Genomic DNA, 8,386 nt, shown 5'->3' with positions numbered 1-8,386 from the left:
CTAAAACAAAGATTGTATGAGTCATCCGGTCTTCTCTCAGTTGTACCTATTATATTCAGATATTCCTGAATTTTATAGTCTACTTTATCTACTCTTATACCTCAGATATGCGAACACCTCATTTATTCTCCCACTTCATCTATTATAAGCTATTCATTCAAATGTCATGGTGCAAGACTGCTGAAGGGACCATAAAATAACTAATACAGACATAACAGAAATCCCAAACACATAACAATGTGCATATAAACCATAACAGTAATTATAATCTATCATGTTTCACACAGTGATATTTGGAAACTGTACTTTTTGAAATAGTTTACCAATTGATTCTTTATAAAGGTTATTAATAAATTATAAACTGTAGTCCAGAGTCTAAACACAAACATGTATAAGTCTTAAAACAGTTCTGTGTGGTTTGGTAGAAGCCTTACAATACTTCCAGATCAGTCTATTGCATTTCTAGCTTTTACTTTATTACAGAACTTTATTTTTTTGCATTGCAAATCTCTCATCTCACAGACAGGTTTCTTTGAGAAATTGCATATGAAAGAAAATGTCCAGGAGGATAGGAACACTACCAGCACAATTTTCTAAAAAAAGTTTAAAGATTCTTCCATTGTACTAATACCACAAGAGAAGTGTTTTATTTTCAGAAGATTTATACACTTTGCACTCAAGAAATGTTTAAAACAATAGTTGAGTATGATGGGTTAGGGTAACACTGAAATATGTATTTCTCTTTAACTATAACTGACACATTTTGACTAGTTCTCTTTTGTTTTTGTAAGATCAGAAAGGTTTCATTTTTGTAGTGTCCCTAGTACACACAGATTATAGTTGTATTGTATAGTTGTTACTATTAGTGCTAGTTATGCTGTTACTAATGATTTTTTGAGCAGGGCTTGTTTTCATTAATTTGTGCTTCTATTGAAAATTTTACAGTTTTCCAGCCCTCTGACTGCTTCACACAGTATCTACTCTTGGCAATTCAGGAGCTCATTTAAAAATAGTTTTTTATAGCTATTCAATAAAATATTTTATTTTTTTATCTTCAGTAGACGTAGGTCAGATGTGCATAAAGCAACTGTTTCCCTAGACAGCTATAATAAAAAGCACTGTTGTGGTCTGATGTTTCAATTAAACCATTGCCTTTAATGTCTAAATCAAATCCTCTGGCTTTTCATGTATTCTAGATGATAGTGTGTCCTTGTTTTATTTTTTCAAGTTATCTGAAAAGGTCAGTATATTTCGCTGGGGAAAAGAAAACATTTGAAACAAATCTTGAAGGTTGAATATGAGGTGATGCGCTGGGATGTGTGGTTGCATAAATCCTACGTCTGGGAAGCTTTAATTGATTTCGGACATGTTCAAAATCAAACATGGCTCCAGTACACTCCCCCCAATACAGATAAGGGAGATCTCCTTATAAGATACTCTGTTGCAGAATATCAATTATAAATTAGGAATAATAAGGAATTATAAGAAATAAGTAAAAAAATTGTAAAACAAAATGGCACTTTTAAATAAACCTCCTGTTTCAGCTCCTGATATGTCAGTTGTTCTGAATGTCATGGAAAAAGCGTGTTAATATCAGGAGCGTTGATTAAGCTGTACCCTGCCCTGGACCCAGTGATACTGGATGTATTACCTTGCACTTTATGAGCTTTTTTTAGACCTCAAATTAATGAATTAGAGAGAAGATGAAAAAGTTCTGTTCCTACATGGATCTGGAACCTTGGTACAGTATTCCATCAGAATTGCCTTGCTAGGATGATAATATTGTTAATCTATTGCTGAAGAATTAGCTTGCATACATACACTAATATTTTAAGTAACTGTGACCAAAACTGCAATGTAGGGATTATAAAGCTGAAACAGACTATGACATAAACCATAATTTAGGTTCTGGCCCTTTAATCCCATCCCAGGGCTTCCCAAAATACATTAAGCACTCCTTCACACTCGTTACAGGCTCTCAACTAGACTTAACCTACAGTTTCAGAAAATATTTTTTCTTTAAACCATGTTTATTCATTTAGGAAAACATTTAAACATACAAAGAAAGTGCATTAGAAGATAAAAATGTTGAATTAAATTAAGACTAAGACTCATAGCTGCTGCCAATGGCTGCTATCCATACATTCTACCTGAAAGACCCCAGCAATGCTCTATTGCTTCTCCTAATTCACACCTGAGGCATGTATGGCGGATTAATCAAATTCAGTACAGTGTAAATTGCTTCATTAGACATGCCTGATATGAATGAGGAGCCTAGGGAGAACATGTTTCAGTTAAGTACTGGTCTAGTACTTTACTTAGACCTAAGCAGGAACAAACTGCTTGGTTTTTCATCTTACCACTGGCATAATGTTTTTTTTGTTTCCAAGTTATTTCCATTTTTTACAAACTCTGCCACCTTATTCTGACACTGTACATCAGTTGTGTTTTGAGTGAGTCGCTAATTGTAGTAGGATTCTAGACTTATTGGAATTAAGATGTTTAGGATAGAATTTCTTTCACTACATGACTCCCTTTGACACATTTTATTACAGTGAGGTGACCTTTAGCATTTTGTCATAAGTGTTAAGTCTAAGCATCTGCTTTACTCTATTTTACTGCACTCAAAGGATCTACATTGCACACTGCTGCAGACCTATGAGAAAGCTGACATTTGTTACTGGGTATTTCTCTGTTGTCGTGTCAATAATGTTTCTTTGCAGATGTAATAAAAAGGTTAACATGGTAATAACATCAACATATTATGTGTACATTTTTGCCAAGGACAAAAATTCAAAAAGCATCAACCACCCTTTTAAAGGAAATTAGATGAAAACGTTTAGTCGTCCTTAGACTAAGGGATTACATACAGTACGTGACAAAGGACTGGAATTCGTTTAACCTTATTATTAATTAAATCATGTACCTTATTATTTGTATCTGTAATACAGAAAAACAAAATATGTTTTAAGCTTCTTTCTGATACAGTATATGTAGCACTCATAGTCTGTAGTACATATTTCATGCGCAATGTGTAAATAAGTGAGTTCAAGTAGGTAGCTGTGTCAGACTGCAAAGGAACAAGTAAAGGTTTATTACATGCTGAAATGAGAAGAAAGGAAGAAAAAAAAACGTTTTGGTTGTGGAGCCTTCTTCGGGTGTGAAGGTGTGTCATCTGAAGAAGGCTCAACAGCTGAAACATTGTGTTTGTTTTCTTCTCTTTTCAGCATGGAATAATGCATTACTTTGTGAATTAATTTGTTCATAAAAATGAATTTAGAATGTTAAAGTTACAAGCCTATATGAATTCCTTTGTTCACAGATAAAGACTGATATGCATTTCCCTACCTCTCAGATCAAATAAGCTACACACATGAAAATCTTTACAGTAATTATTGCATACATTTTTGCATATAACGCCACATTCACCACTGTGTTATAACAGCCTAAATCGTATTTCCAGTTTATTTAGGGAGTAGATATTAGGCAGCTGCTTCTGAGGTGACATTGAGGTAGGTTTAATTTTTAATAATATTATATTTTTTACACATGATAGGTATTATACAAATGTTACATTTCATCTCACAATATTTATCTTTAGAGTAAGATAAGGTGCCTTTAAGGTAAGACAATAGGCATTCTTTGGATCAGGACCAGAGAGTTTCCTTTATCTTATCACCTGAGCAATGACAATGGCCAGAATCTAAATAGCCAGAAAACTGAAACAATATTTAACTATGACCAAAACATTCCAGGTATATATATATATTTAAGTCAGTCTTCATTTGGATCATAAAAAAAAAGTAGGTCCCAATTCAGAGTAAAAGACAACAGTTTCAAAAGGTAGAGAAATAGAAAAAAAGGACAAGAAGAAGAACAGGACCATGAAAAGAGTTCCTTCTTTGACAGACTGCACGCCATATCCAGGTAATTTTAGCACTGAAGCCAATAGACTTTAGAATTTAGGTAACGTAAATAAAGTAAGGATAGAATTGTTGGCTTGCCGTTGAAAAGCTGAAATTCACAAATATTAATGCACAAGATATTTAATGACAGCTGAACATTTGATGTATTCTAGTATTTTAGAATACAAGCCGTAGCACAACATTTCATGTGCTGGAAGTTCCCCAGTTTTTCTCTACTGCCATTTTTTGGCATCAGTTATATATTCCATGTCATGCTGAAAAATTTAGGTATTTTTTAAATCAGAAAAAAATCTGGATATTTGTATCCATTTGTATGTAGCAAAACTTAAAGCTGCAGTCTGGTAAAATCCAGAAGCCTTTAGTTTTGACTGCCTATAGATTCTTCACTTTCATCATGGATATTTTTCTCCAGCAAATGCAATTATATGCTTACAAGGAGTGTGTAATGCCTCTAATATGAAGTCAGGAAGTTAGCAAACATTAGGACACTGACATTGAAATACATATCGCTTAAAACATTGCAACAGCACACAGTATTGCTAAGATAAACTTTTGACCTCTATATTTAGACACTGGATATTTTATTTTAAGAATTACTTTTTGGATTTCCCTGAGAAAAAAAAGTCACCACTGTTGGATGAAGCAACCAGGAAAACATGAACATTTTTCATTTATCTGAAGGCAACATGGGATAATGTTTTAATTGTTGGACCAGGTTTGTTGGCCTGTGGGCTCTGAAGGTGAGGAGCCTCAAGGTATTGGTTACCATGGTACCTGGAAATGGAAGAGGCTTTTGGGAGCCTTCTAGAGCAGCACAGCTTTTCACTCTCAGCCTCACAGGTGCTTACTTAGACCCAGGAGGCCTTTTTGGACTATCAAAGCCACCTGCTTGTCTAGACTGTGTGCTACTATATTCCCCCGAAGGGCTTTGTAAACTTCTCTTCCAATATAGCCAATTAGCTAGAGTCTACAGGTGCAGAGCTTCATAGCATGATGCAACAATGTCAAGAAATGAAGGCATTTTCTTTTTGCTATCAGTCTGAATAACAGTATTTATTTTTGCACTACTATATAAACTGTGGGGAAAAATTTACAGAACATACATTCTACTCTTGATTGTATGAATAACACAATAAAAGCTCATACATTTCTTTACTAAAGGCAATTTTTAAAAGAGGCTAAAAATACATTTTAGAAAAATATAAATTAGACAGGTCATATCTATAAAAACATAAAACAAATCAGGGATGTTTTGTATTTATTTAGAAATTAAACAGATTATTTTGTAATTATATGACCTTAACACCCTAACCCTAAAGTCTTTCTTCATCTTTTTAGGAACACTTTTCCTAAAACTGAATTGCACCCCACAAAGCCTTCAACCACATTACCCTTCTGTCACATTGTAGAAGTAATACAGTATATTCCTTCTCAAGTATTACATGGTGCTTGATTTTCAAACATACAGTAAATAGTACGTAGTTTAATTCTCCAACTCGTTCAATTTGTAAAATGCAAAACCTTGTTAGCAAAGTTGTATTTATAAGAGGCACAATCATAAAAACCAAACGTATATCCACAAACGACTTTGTTCAAATTACAATTGACTGTTTTTATTATGAAATGTGCTCTCTGAGTGCTCTCAAATGTAAGATACAGTGATGAACTCCAGACTATTCTATTAGATTTGTATTTTTTGATTATGGTCACACTACAATTCAGTCAATAAATAGTACACTATGAATAGAGTATGTTCATGTGCAATTACAGTACTAACACTGTCTGCACTGTGGTGCAAACAATGGAACAATCTTGCACTAGAGCTGCAGAGTTTGCAGCAAACAGATTTAATACAGGCCTGATTTTATTTTAATTTGTTGAAATTCCTGTTATTAATGTTCCCTGTTATTCTTCTCATTTGTTTCCTAAAGAAAAACATAAGTGACAGGAAATGTCCTGGAGAAGTCCAAGAATGATGCATGCTAGTGTTTTACCACGGGTTTAAACTTTTACTTCCCTTTCGCATTTCCTCCCAGTTACCTCTGAGAGATCTGTTTAGTTTTGAATGTTTTGGGGTTTTTTTTATAGTTGGGTGGCAGTGGAGTAGCTGTATTCACACATTGTCAAATAATTCCCACCAAAACATAAGAAATATCTTTCTTAAAGAAATTTCTCTAAAAAACATGAATGTGAAATGCAAAAAAATGTTGATGTGTATTTAGAATATAATAACAGTTAAAATGATAGGAGGCTTTTTGACCCATCTACCCATCTTGGTAGATGGCAGCTACAGTAAGTGATCACAGGTGATCTTCATCCATCTAGTTTCCACATCTGTATTTTGGTTCATGTGGACTTTAAAGACGTCCATAGATTTATCGCAGTGCCTCTGAGGATTTTTAAAAATGGTAGTCTTTTTCTGTTAAAGACTAAAAAGGTTCAGTTCCATCAGTCTGTCAGTATTCCTTTAGGTGCATTGTGGTTGCTCTTCTCTGGCCTGATTCCAGAACAGCAAATATTTTATTTTTAATATAGAGACCAAGACCGTATGCAATATTCTGAATGAGGTATTGCTAGTGCATGGCAGCATCCTCTGATTTGTATACTTTATATTTTTTATATCTAAAAAATATTAAATAATTAAATTAATTAAATAATTAAAAATATTATATATTTTATTTTATATTTGTATGTATTTAACTATATATTGTAACATTTTGTTTGACTTTTTTTGCTTCCTCCCATTGTCTAGTAGATGTACAGTAGATGATAGTTATGTCTTTTGCATAAGTTTCAAGCTCTTTGTTTCCCATTTTGTAACTATAATTTGTTAGCTACCTGCACATGTCTACATTGAACATGATCTGCAATCCATGCTAGTTGAACTGGTCCTCACATGGATTGATGTGGTACTCCACTAATTGCATCAACCCAATTTGAACATTCAATCCTTATTTTTAGTTTCACCAATTTTTGATCCAAGCGCTTGTATTTCCCTGAATGCTTTCCTCCCGTAATTTGAGTCACTTTATTGAAAGCCTTTTGAAAATCTAAATATAACATAATGTATTCTCTTTGTGTGCCCATTACGTTTGTTTCTAATCCAAAGAAATCTAACAGGTTGTTTAAGCAAGAACAAACTAGTTTAACAAACATGCTGTATTATTTGATACTGTTTAAATAAGCTAAAACAGCTTTAGGTAGAAATAAGCAGTGTAATGTAATACTGTCTTCTGAAGCTGATACAACCAAAAGGTTTGGATGCCAGCCTGCCCTATGTTATATTTTGTCACTATAACATGTACACATGCCAGTCATGTATATAGGCCTCTATTATATTGCAGACACTGTGACTGTTAAGATATTTGTCTAGGGGCCATTTTGGTGACATTACAATCAAAAGGTAAATTAGGCATTAAGGGCCTAGACAGTTTAATCACATGAACTTAATGAATCATATAACAAAGGTTAGATCAACTATTGTCACACAGAATGTTCCTGAAACAATTCACTGAAATCTCTCTTGCCAGTCAGTAAGTGCCATGTATCACTAAATCCTTACCTGTACTTCAGTTTTCAAGTCACTTCATTACTGTTACATAACGATTAAAAGTTAGTTACTTTTAAAAGTTATGTTAGTTGTTGACCATTTTGAATTCATTTTAAAATATTACTATAGGGTTTAGTGTGCTGTGCAATTTGATTAAACCTTAATGTTAAGTAATACATTTACAGGGCGTATACTCGAGTGAAAGTTTGAACATACCAAACATTTGGTTAGTTGCTTTCTTCTTTGTTTCAGGTGTTGGGTACGGTTCATTACCAAGTCACGTACTGTATACTAATAAATACAGTTAAGATTACCAAAACGTCATCAGGAACCATTTGCTTCATGCTCACATGGAATCAGCCCCCAAGAAACTTCGGTCTTTGAACTGACACAGACTAAAGATGAGATGGACATGGAAAACAAAATTTGATTCTGTGCAGCAGGAGCTATCTGCAATACTCATTCAATATTCCCACATCTAGCTTAATTTCACTTTTCCTCCACCGTAAACAGCATGGATAGTTCTGTCTTGTAAAGTTTTAAGTTATGAATGTAAATTGTAGGAAGTATTCGTTAACCTTATTCAGATTAATTTATGTTTCTAATGACGTTTCATTACTGTAAGACTGTAACAAAACTGTCCTAGGTTGCATGCGATGTGTTGTTTTACTGGTTTATTTGCAGTTACGTCGTGTTGTATAAAGCCTGGACTGTCAGCATTAAGAGATATAAGATGAAAGCTGCAGGGACTGTTAACTCCTTCAAGTATTAAGCAGTTAACTTAGTTTAGTTTAAAATGGAGGAGAAAAGTATTGGGTGCCAAACAATAGCACAGATATGTTTTACAGTACACCGTACCAAAGAGCTACCTTTGTAAACACGCACGTGAGAGCACATACACCAAAAGTAA

This window comes from Lepisosteus platostomus, chromosome 7 (genome assembly GCF_059453375.1).
Source record: "Lepisosteus platostomus isolate fLepPlt1 chromosome 7, fLepPlt1.hap1, whole genome shotgun sequence".
Taxonomy (NCBI): domain Eukaryota; kingdom Metazoa; phylum Chordata; class Actinopteri; order Semionotiformes; family Lepisosteidae; genus Lepisosteus; species Lepisosteus platostomus.
The sequence above is the reverse complement of the archived record's forward strand: the minus strand, read 5'-3'. Positions refer to the sequence as shown.